Source organism: Tachypleus tridentatus, unplaced genomic scaffold, assembly GCF_004210375.1.
Source record: "Tachypleus tridentatus isolate NWPU-2018 unplaced genomic scaffold, ASM421037v1 Hic_cluster_2, whole genome shotgun sequence".
Taxonomy (NCBI): domain Eukaryota; kingdom Metazoa; phylum Arthropoda; class Merostomata; order Xiphosura; family Limulidae; genus Tachypleus; species Tachypleus tridentatus.
This window is the reverse complement of record NW_027467782.1, coordinates 9248427-9260693: the sequence shown is the minus strand read 5'-3', so window position 1 is coordinate 9260693 and position 12267 is coordinate 9248427.

Here is a 12267-nt window from a genome sequence, read left to right as displayed (position 1 = left end):
CCATATTACAAGAATTTTTTTAAACGGATTTAAGCGTTCCAAACCGGATTAAATCGATTTTTAAACTTTATATGTAGTTTTGACTATTAAACCGGTTCAAAATGGAAAAAACAGGTTTTAACCTCAATTTGTATGTTTTTACACTTTATTAGTTTTTTTGACCATATTAAAAGAATTTCTCTTTAAACTGATTTTAAGCGGTCCAAACCGGAAAAACTGATTCTAACCTTAATTTGCATTTTTTATACGTTATACGGTGTTTTGATTAAAATACAAGAATTTTTTTTTAAATTGATTTTAAGCGGTCCAAACCGAATTAAACCGGTTCATAATCAAAACAGGTTTAAACCTCAATTTGTATGTTTTACACTTTATAGGCTTTTTTTGACCCTATTACAAGAATTTCTCTTTAAACTGGTTTAAAGCGGTCCAAACCTGGATTAAACTGGTTTTAACTTGAATTTGTATTTTTTCACTTTATATCTAGTTTTGACCATATTACAAGAATTTCTCTTTTAAACTGGTTTTAAGCGGTCCAAACCGGAAAAAACAGGTTTTAACCTGAATTTGCATCTTTTCAAACGTTATACGGTGTTTTGATTAAAATACAAGAATTTTTTTTAAACGGATTTTAAGCGGTCCAAACCGGATTAAATAAGTTTTTCAACTTTATATGCAGTTTTACCGTATTAGAAGAATTTTTCTTTAAATCGGTTTTAATCGATCCAAATTGATTAAACCGGTTCAAAATTGAAAAACAGGTTTTAACCTCAATTTGTATGTTTTACACTTTAAAGGCTTTTTTGACCGTATTACAAGAATTCTCTTTAAACTGGTTTTAAGCGGTCCAAACCGGAAAAAACTGATTCTAACCTGAATTTGCATGTTTTTATACGTTATACGGTGTTTTGATTAAAATACAAGAATTTTTTTTTTAAACGGATTTTAAGCGGTCCAAACCGGATTAAATCAGTTTTTCAACTTTATATGTAGTTTTTACCGTATTAGAAGAATTTTTCTTTTAAATCGGTTTTAAGCGATCCAAATTGATTAAACCGGTTCAAAATTAAAAAAACAGGTTTTAAGCTCAATTTGTATGTTTTAACACTTTATAAGCTTTTTTTGACCATATTACAAGAATTTTTTTTTAAACTGGTTTTAAGTGGTCCAAACCGATTAAACTGGTTCAAAACGGAAAAAACAGGTTTTAAGTCCAGTTTGTATCTTTCTACACTTAATAGTCTTTTTTTGACCATATTACAAGAATTTCTCTTTAAACTGGTTTAAAGCGGTCCAAACCGGATTAAACCGATTTTAACTTGAATTTGCATGTTTTTCACTTTATATCTAGTTTTGACCGTATTAGAAGAATTTTTCTTTTAAATCGGTTTTAAGCGATCCAAATTGGATTAAACCGGTTTATAATTGAAAAACAGGTTTTAAGCTCAATTTGTATGTTTTAACACTTTATAACCTTTTGACCATATTACAAGAATTTCTCTTTAAACTGGTTTTAAGCGGTCCAAACCGGATTAAACCTGTTGAAAACGGAAAAAAACAGGTTTTAAGTTCAATTTGTATCTTTCTACACTTTATAGTCTCTTTTGACCATATTACAAGAATTTTTTTTAAACGGATTTAAGCGTTCCAAACCGGATTAAATCGATTTTAAACTTTATATGTAGTTTTGACTATTAAACCGGTTCAAAATGGAAAAACAGGTTTTAACCTCAATTTCAATGTTTTACACTTTATTGGCTTTTTTTGACGATATTACAAGAATTTCTCTTTTAAACTGCTTTTAAGCGGTCCAAACCGGAAAAACTGATTCTAACCTTAATTTGCATGTTTTTATACGTTATACGGTGTTTTGATTAAAATACAAGAATTTTTTTTAAAATTGATTTTAAGCGGTCCAAACCGAATTAAACCGGTTCATAATCAAAAAAACAGGTTTAAACCTCAATTTGTATGTTTTACACTTTATAGGCTTTTTTGACCCTATTACAAGAATTTCTCTTTAAACTGGTTTTAAGCGGTCCAAACCGGAAAAACTGACTCTAACCTGAATTTGCATGTTTTCATACGTTATACGGTGTTTTGATTAAAATACAAGAATTTTTTTTTAAACGGATTTTATCCGGTCCAAACCGGATTAAATAAGTTTTCAACTTTATATGTAGTTTTACCGTATTAGAAGAATTTTTCTGTTAAATCGGTTTTAAGCGATCCAAATTGGATTAAACCGGTTCAAAATTGAAAAACAGGTTTTAACCTCAATTTGTATGTTTTACACTTTAAAGGCTTTTTTGACCATATTACAAAAATTTCTTTTTTAAACTGGTTTTAAGTGGTCCAAACCGGATTAAACCGGTTCAAAACGGAAAAAACAGGTTTTAAGTCCAGTTTGTATCTTTCTACACTTAATAGTCTTTTTTGACCATATTACAAGAATTTCTCTTTTAAACTGGTTTAAAGCGGTCCAAACCGGATTAAACCGATTTTAACTTGAATTTGCATGTTTTTCACTTTATATCTAGTTTTGACCGTATTAGAAGAATTTTTCTTTTAAATCGGTTTTAAGCGATCCAAATTGGATTAAACCGGTTTAAAATTGAAAAACAGGTTTTAAGCTCAATTTGTAAGTTTTACACTTTATAACCTTTTTTGACCATATTACAAGAATTTCTCTTTAAATTAAGTTCAATTTGTATCTTTCTACACTTAATAGTCTTTTTTTCACCATATTATTATTTCACCATGTTGATAGGGAAATTTCCCCCACTTCTTGCCCCCATTGCTAGGAAAATTTTCCACAATTCTGTCCACTCGTTGCTATGGGTATTTCCCCTATTTCTTTCCCCTTTGCTAGGGAAATTTTCCCCACTTTTTGCTACTGTTGCTAGGGAAATTTTCCTCTCTCCTTGCTCCTGTTGCTATGGATATTTTCCCCACTCCTTGCTCCCGTTGCTAGGGAAATTTTCCCCACTCCTTGCTCCTGTTGCTATTGAAATTTTCCCCATTCCTTGACCCCGTTGCTAGGGAAATTTTCCACAATTCTGTCCCCTAGTTACTAGGGATACTTCCCCTACTTCTTGCCCCCGTTGCTAGGGAAATTTTCCCCACTCCTTGCCCCGTTGCTAGGGAAATTTTCCCCACTCCTTGCCCCCGTTGCTAGGGAAATTTTCCCCACTCCTTGCCCCGTTGCTAGGGAAATTTTCCACAATTCTGTCCCCTCGTTGCTAGGGATATTTCCCATAATTCTATCCCCCCTTTGCTAGGGAAATTTCCCCTCTTCTTGCCCCCGTTGCTAGGGAAATTTCCCCCACTTCTTGCCCCTGTTGCTAGGGAAATTTTCCACAATTCTGTCCTTTCGTTGGTAGGGATATTTCCCCTACTTCTTGCCCCCGTTGCTAGGGAAATTTCCCACAATTCTATCCCCCCGTTGCTAGGGAAATTTCCCACAATTCTATCCGCCCTTTGCTAGGGAAATTTCCCCCACTTCTTGCCCCGTTGCTAGGGAAATTTCCCCACTTCTTGCCCCTGTTGCTAGGGAAATTTTCCACAATTCTGTCCCCTCGTTGCTAGAGATATTTCCCCTACTTCTTGCCTCCGTTGCCAGGGAAATTTTCCTACTCCTTGCCCCGTTGCTAGTGAAATTTCCCAAAATTCTATTTCCCCGTTGCTAGGGAAATTTCCCACAATTCTATCCCCCGTTGCTAGGGAAATTTCCCCACTTCTTGCCCCCGTTGCTAAGGAAATTTCCCCACTTCTTGCCCCTGTTGCTAGGGAAATTTTCCACATTCTGTCCCCTCGTTGCTAGAGATATTTCCCCTACTTCTTGCCTCCGTTGCCAGGGAAATTTTCCCACTCCTTGCCCCCGTTGCTAGTGAAATTTCCCACAATTCTATTTTCCCCGTTGCTAGGGAAATTTCCCCAATTCTTGCCCTGTTGCTAGGGAAATTTTCCACAATTCTGTCCTTTCGTTGCTAGGGATATTTCCCCTTCTTCTTGCCCCTTTGCTAGTGGAAATTTCCCACAATTTTATCCCCCCGTTGCTAGGGAAATTTCCCACAATTCTATCCCCCTTTGCTAGGGAAATTTCCCCACTTTTGCCCCTGTTGCTAGGGAAATTTCTCACAATTCTGTAGTCCCGTTGCTAAGGAAATTTTCCACAATTCTATCCCCTTGTTGCTAGGGAAATTTCCCACAATTCTATCCCCTTGTTGCTAGGGAAATTTCCTTCTATTCTTGCCCCCGTTGCTAGGGAAATTTTCCCCACTCCATGCCCCAGTTGCTAGGGAAATTTCCCATAATTCTTCCCCGTTGCGAGGGAAATTTTCCCCACTCCATGCCCCGTTGCTAGGAAATTTCCCCCCACTTCTTGCCCCGTTGCTAGGGAAATTTCCCCCACTTTTTGCATCCTGTCCCGACGTTGCCCCTACTCCTTGCCCACGTTGATAGGGAAATTTCCCCCACTTCTTGACCCCGTTGCTAGGGATATTTTCCCCACTCCTTGCCCCCGTTGCTAGGAAAATTTTCCACAATTCTGTCCCCCCGTTGCTAGGGAAATTTTCCCCACTCCTTGCTCCTGTTGCTATTGAAATTTTCCCCACTCCTTGCCCCCGTTGCTAGGGAAATTTCCCCACTTCTTGCCCCCGTTGCTAGGGAAATTTTCCCCACTCCTTGACCCCGTTGCTAGGGAAATTTTCCACTGTTCTGTCCCCTCGTTGCTAGGGATATTTCCCACAATTCTATCCCCCTTTGCTCGGGAAATTTCCCCCTCTTCTTGCCCCCGTTGCTAGGGAAATTTCCCCCACTTCTTGCCCCTGTTGCTAGGGAAATTTTCCTGATTCTGTCCCCTCGTTGCTAGGGATATTTCCCCACTTCTTGCCTCCGTTGCTAGGGAAATTTCCCCACTCCTTGCCCCCGTTGCTAGTGAAATTTCCCACAATTCTATCTCCCCGTTGCTAGGGAAATTTCCCACAATTCTATGCCCCCGTTGCTAGGGAATTTCCCCACTTCTTGCCCCCGTTGCTAGGGAAATTTTCCACACAATTCTGTCCCCTCGTTGCTAGAGATATTTCCCCTACTTCTTGCCCCCGTTGCTAGGGAAATTTTCCCCACTTTTTCCCCCCGTTGCTAGGGAAATTTCCCCACTTTTTGCATCCTGTCCCGACGTTGCCCCTTCTACTTGCTCCACGTTGCTGGGAAATTTCCCCACTTCTTGACCCCGTTGCTAGGGATATTTTCCCCACTCCTTGCCCCCGTTGCTAGGAAAATTTTCCACAATTCTGTCCCCTCGTTGCTAGGGATATTTCCCCTATTTCTTTCCCCCGTTGCTAGGGAAATTTTCCCCACTCCTTGCTCCTGTTGCTATTGATATTTCTTCCACTTTTGCCCCTGTTGCTAGGGAAATTTCTCACAATTCTGTAGCCCCGTTGCTAAGGAAATTTTCCACAATTCTGTCCCCTCGTTGCTAGGGATATTTCCCCACTTCTTGCCCCCGTTGCTAGGGATATTTTCCCCATTCCTTGACCCCGTTGCTAGTGAAATTTCCCACAATTCTATCCCCCCGTTGCTAGGGAAATTTCCCACAATTCTATCCCCCCCATTGCTAGGGAAATTTCCCCTATTCTTGCTTCCGTTGCTAGGGAAATTTCCCCTTCTTCTAGCCCCCGTTGCGAGGGAAATTTTCCCCACTTCTTGCTCCCGTTGCTAGGGAAATTTTCCCCATTCATTGACCCCGTTGCTAGAGAAATTTCCCACAATTCTGTCCCCTCGTTGCTAGGGATATTTCCCACAATTCTATCCCCCCTTTGCTCGGGAAATTTCCCCCTCTTCTTGACCCCGTTGCTAGGGAAATTTCCCACAATTCTATCCCTCCGTTGCTAAAGAAATTTTCCACAATTCTGTCCCCTAGTTACTAGGGATACTTCCCCTACTTCTTGCCCCGTTGCTAGGGAAATTTTCCACTGTTCTGTCCCCTCGTTGCTAGGGATATTTCCCACAATTCTATCCCCTTTGCTCGGGAAATTTTCCCCTCTTCTTGCCCCGTTGCTAGGGAAATTTCCCCCACTTCTTGCCCCTGTTGCTAGGGAAATTTTCCACAATTCTGTCCCCTCGTTGCTAGAGATATTTCCCCACTTCTTGCCTCCGTTGCCAGGGAAATTTTTCCCCACTCCCCTACTTCTTGCCCCCGTTGCTAGTAAAATTTCCCAGAATTCTATTTCCCCGTTGCTAGGGAAATTTCCCACAATTCTATCCCCCCGTTGCTAGGGAAATTTCCCACTTCTTGCCCCGTTGCTGGTGGAAATTTTCCACATTCTGTCCCCTCGTTGCTAGAGATATTTCCCCACTTCTTGCCTCCGTTGCCAGGGAGATTTTCCCCACTTTTGCCCCGTTGCTAGGGAAATTTCCCCACTTTTGCATCCTGTCCCGACGTTGCCCCTTCTACTTGCCCACGTTGATAGGAAATTTCCCCACTTCTTGACCCCGTTGCTGGGATATTTTCCCCACTCCTTGCCCCGTTGCTGGGAATATTTTCCACACTCTGTCCCCCGTTGCTAAGGATATTTCCCCTATTTTTTCCCCGTTGCTGGGGAAACCCACTCCTTGCTCCTGTTTATTGATATTTCTTCCACTTTTTGCCCCTGTTGCTCTGATTCTCCCCGTTGCTAAGGAAATTTTCCACAATTCTGTCTCCTCGTTGCTAGGGATATTTACCCCACTTCTTGCCCCCGTTGCTAGGGATATTTTCCCCATTCCTTGACCCCGTTGCTAGTGAAATTTCCCCCCGTTGCTAGGGAAATTTCCACAATTCTATCCCCCCCATTGCTAGGGAAATTTCCCCTATTCTTGCTCCCGTTGCTAGGGAAATTTCCTTCTTCTAGCCCCCGTTGCGAGGGAAATTTTCCCCACTTCTTGCTCCCGTTGCTAGGGAAATTTTCCCCATTCATTGACCCCGTTGCTAGAGAAATTTCCCACAATTCTGTCCCCTCGTTGCTAGGGATATTTCCACAATTCTATCCCCCTTTGCTCGGGAAATTTCCCCTCTTCTTGACCCCGTTGCTAGGGAAATTTCCCACAATTCTATCCCTCCGTTGCTAAAGAAATTTTCCACAATTCTGTCCCCTAGTTACTAGGGATACTTCCCCTACTTCTTGCCCCCGTTGCTAGGGAAATTTTCCACAATTCTGTCCCCTCGTTGCTAGGGATATTTCCCACAATTCTATCCCCCCTTTGCTAGGGAAATTTCCCCCTCTTCTTGCCCCCGTTGCTAGGGAAATTTCCCCCACTTCTTGCCCCTGTTGCTAGGGAAATTTTCCACAATTCTGTCCCCTCGTTGCTAGAGATATTTCCCCTACTTCTTGCCTCCGTTGCCAGGGAAATTTTCCCCACTCCTTGCCCCCGTTGCTAGGGAAATTTTCCACAATTCTGTCCCCTCGTTGCTAGGGATATTTCCCCACTTCTTGCCCCCGTTGCTAGGGAATTTTCCCCCTCCTTGCCCCCGTTGCTAGTGAAATTTCCCACAATTCTATTCCCCCGTTGCTAGGGAAATTTCCCACAATTCTATCCCCCCGTTGCTAGGGAAATTTCCCCCTTCTTGCCCCGTTGCTGGTGAAATTTTCCCACATTCTGTCCCCTCGTTGCTGAGATATTTCCTACTTCTTGCCTCCGTTGCCAGGGAATTTTCCCACTTTTGCCCCCCGTTGCTAGGGAAATTTCCCCACCTTTTTGCATCCTGTCCCGACGTTGCCCCTACTCCTTGCCCCGTTGATGGGAAATTTCCCCACTTCTTGACCCCGTTGCTAGGGATATTTTCCCACTCCTTGCCCCGTTGCTAGGAAAATTTTCCACAATTCTGTCCCCTCGTTGCTAGGGATATTTCCCTATTTCTTTCCCCGTTGCTAGGGAAATTTTCCCCACTCCTTGCTCCTGTTGCTATTGATATTTCTTCCACTTTTGCCCCTGTTGCTGGGAGAATTTCTCCTGATTCTGTAGCCCCGTTGCTAAGGGAAATTTCGTTGCCACAATTCTATCCCCCATTGCTGGGAAATTTCCCCTATTCTTGCTTCCGTTGCTGGGGAGATTTCCCCCCCCTGGGAAATTTACCTATTCTATCCCTGTTGCTAGGGAATTTTCCCACTTCTTGCTCCCGTTGCTAGGGAAATATTCCCCATTCATTGACCCCTGTTGCTAGAGGAATTTCCCACAATTCTGTCCCCTCGTTGCTAGGGATATTTCCCACAATTCTATCCCCTTTGCTCGGGAAATTTCCCCTCTTCTTGACCCCGTTGCTGGGAAATTTCCCACAATTCTATCCCTCCGTTGCTAAAGAAATTTTCCACAATTCTGTCCCCTAGTTGCTAGGGATACTTCCCCTACTTCTTGCCCCCGTTGCTAGGGAAATTTTCCACTGTTCTGTCCCCTCGTTGCTAGGGATATTTCCCACAATTCTATCCCCCCTTTGCTCGGGAAATTTCCCCCTCTTCTTGCCCCCGTTGCTAGGGAAATTTCCCCCACTTCTTGCCCCTGTTGCTAGGGAAATTTTCCACAATTCTGTCCCCTCGTTGCTAGAGATATTTCCCCTACTTCTTGCCTCCGTTGCCAGGGAAATTTTCCCCACTCCTTGCCCCCGTTGCTAGTGAAATTTCCCAAAATTCTATTTCCCCGTTGCTAGGGAAATTTCCCACAATTCTATCCCCCCGTTGCTAGGGAAATTTCCCCACTTCTTGCCCCCGTTGCTAGTGAAATTTTCCACAATTCTGTCCCCTCGTTGCTAGAGATATTTCCCCTACTTCTTGCCTCCGTTGCAGGGAAATTTTCCCCACTTTTTGCCCCGTTGCTGGTGGGAAATTTCCCTGATTTTATCCTGTCCTAGGACGTTGTCCCCTACTACTTGCCCCGTTGCTGGGAAATTTTCCCACCTCTGACCCCGTTGCTAGGGATATTTTCCCCACTCCTTCTCCCTTGTTGCTAGGAAAATTTTCCACATTCTGTCCCTCGTTGCTGGGATATTTCCCCATTTCTTTCCCCGTTGCTAGGGAAATTTTCCCCACTCCTTGCCCCCTGTTGCTATTTGATATTTCTTCCACTTTTTGCCCCTGTTGCTAGGGAAATTTCTCACAATTCTGTAGCCCCGTTGCTAAGGAAATTTTCCACAATTCTGTCCCCCGTTGCTAGGGATATTTCCCCACTTCTTGCCCCCGTTGCTAGGGATATTTTCCCATTCCTTGACCCCGTTGCTAGGGAAATTTCCCACAATTCTATCCCCCCGTTGCTAGGGATATTTCCCATTTCTATCCCCGTTGCTGGAAAATTTCCCCTATTCTTGTTCACTTGCCCCTGTTGCTAGGGAAATTTCCCCCTATTCTAGCCCCCGTTGCTAGGGAAATTTTCCCCACTTCTTGCCCCCGTTGCTAGGGAAATTTTCCCCATTCCTTGACCCCGTTGCTAGAGAATTTCCCACAATTCTGTCCCCCCCTCGTTGCTAGGGATATTTCCCACAATTCTATCCCCCCTTGCTAGGGAAATTTCCCCTATTCTTGACCCCGTTGCTAGGGAAATTTCCCACAATTCTATCCCTCCGTTGCTAGGGAAATTTTCCACAATTCTGTCCCCTAGTTGCTAGGGATATTTCCCCACTTCTTGCCCCGTTGCTAGGGAAATTTTCCACTATTCTGTCCCCTCGTTGCTAGGGATATTTCCCACAATTCTACCCCTTCTTGCTAGGGAAATTTCCCCTCTTCTTGCCCCCGTTGCTAGGGAAATTTCCCCCACTTCTTGCCCCTGTTGCTAGGGAAATTTTCCACAATTCTGTCCCCTCGTTGCTAGAGATATTTCCCCTACTTCTTGCCTCCGTTGCCAGGGAAATTTTCCCACTCCTTGCCCCCCGTTGCTAGTGAAATTTCCCAAAATTCTATTTCCCCCGTTGCTAGGGAAATTTCCCACACCTCTATCCCCGTTGCTAGGAAATTTCCATCACTTCTGGGATCTATTTTCCCCGTTCCCCCCGTTGCTGGTGAAATTTTCCACATTCTGTCCCTCGTTGCTAGAGATATTTCCCCCCCCACTTGCTGCTTGCTCCGTTGCCTGGGAAATTTTCCCCTTTTGCTCCCCGTTGCTGGGGAGAATTTCCCCACAATTTTATCCCCCATTTGCTAGGGAGATTCCCCACTTCTTGCCCCTGTTGCTAGGGAAATTTTCCACAATTCTATCCCCCCGTTGCTAGGGAAATTTCCTACAATTCTATCCCCTTGTTGCTAGGAAAATTTCCTTCTATTCTTGCCCCCGTTGCTAGGGAAATTTCCCCTACTTTTGCCCCCGTTGCGAGGGAAATTTTCCCCACTCCATGCCCCAGTTGCTGGGGGAAATTTCCCATAATTCTTCCCCCGTTGCGAGGGAAATTTTAATCACTCCATGCCCCCGCTGCTAAGGAAATTTCCCCCACTTCTTGCCCCCGTTGCTAGGGATATTTTCCCACTCCTTGCCCCCGTTGCAAGGGAAATTTCCCCCACTTCTTGACCCCGTTGCTAGGGATATTTTACCCACTCCCATGCCCCCGTTGCTAGGAAAATTTTCCACAATTCTGTCCCCTCGTTGCTAAGGATATTTCCCCTATTTCTTTCCCCCGTTGCTAGGGAAATTTTCCCCACTCCTTGCTCCTGTTGCTATTGATATTTCTTCCACTTTTTGCCCCTGTTGCTAGGGAAATTTCTCACAATTCTGTAGCCCCGTTGCTAAGGAAATTTACCCCACTTCTTGCCCCCGTTTCTAGGGATATTTTCCCCATTCCTTGACCCCGTTGCTAGTGAAGTTTCCCACACCCTATCCCCTGTTGCTAGGGAAATTTCCCACAATTCTATCCCCCCATTGCTAGGGAAATTTCCCCCAATTCTTGCCCCCGTTGCTAGGGAAATTTCCCCCACTTTTTGTCCCTGTTGCTAGGGAAATTTTCCACAATTCTATCCCCTGTTGCTAGGGAAATTTCCCACAATCCTATCCCCTTGTTGCTAGGGAAATTTCCTTCTATTCTTGCCCCCGTTGCTAGGGAAATTTCCCCTATTTTTGCCCCCGTTGCGAGGGAAATTTTCCCCACTCCATGCCCCAGTTGCTAGGGAAATTTCCCATAATTCTTCCCCCGTTCAAGGGAAATTTTAATCACTCCATGCCCCCGCTGCTAACGAAATTTCCCCCACTTCTTGCCCCCGTTGCTAGGGATATTTTCCCACTCCTGCCCCCCCGTTGCTAGGGAAATTTTCCCCACTCCTTGCTCCTGTTGCTATTGATATTTCTTCCACTTTTTGCCCCTGTTGCTAGGGAAATTTCTCACAATTCTGTAGCCCCGTTGCTAAGGAAATTTACCCCACTTCTTGCCCCCGTTTCTAGGGATATTTTCCCATTCCTTGACCCCGTTGCTAGTGAAATTTCCCACAATTCTATCCCCCCGTTGCTAGGGAAATTTACCACAATTCTATCCCCCATTGCTAGGAAATTTCCCTATTCTTGCTTCCGTTGCTGGGAAATTTCCTTCTTCTAGCCCCCCGTTGAGGGAAATTTTCCCCACTTCTTGCTCCCGTTGCTAGGGAAATTTTCCCCATTCATTGACCCCGTTGCTAGAGAAATTTCCCACAACTCTGTCCCTCCTTTGCTCGGGAAATTTCCCCCTCTTCTTGCCCCCGTTGCTAGGGAAATTTCCCACACTTCTTGCCCCTGTTGCTAGGGAAATTTTCCACACCCTGTCCCCTCGTTGCTAGAGATATTTCCCCACTTCTTGCCTCCGTTGCCAGGGAAATTTTCCCACTCCTTGCCCCCGTTGATAGTGAAATTTCCCACAATTCTATCCCCCGTTGCTAGGGAAATTTCCCCCACTTCTTGCCCCCGTTGCTAGTGAAATTTTCCACAATTCTGTCCCCTCGTTGCTAGAGATATTTCCCCTACTTCTTGCCTCCGTTGCCAGGGAAATTTTCCCCACTTTTTGCCCCCGTTGCTAGGGAAATTTCCCCCACTTTTTGCATCCTGTCCCGACGTTGCCCCTACTACTTGCCCACGTTGATAGGGAAATTTCCCCCACTTCTTGACCCCGTTGCTAGGGATATTTTCCCCACTCCTTGCCCCCGTTGCTAGGAAAATTTTCCACAATTCTGTCCCCTCGTTGCTAAGGATATTTCCCCTATTTCTTGCCCCCGTTGCTAGGGAAATTTTCCCCACTCCTTGCTCCTGTTGCTATTGAAATTTTCCCCACTCCTTGCCCCCGTTGTTAGG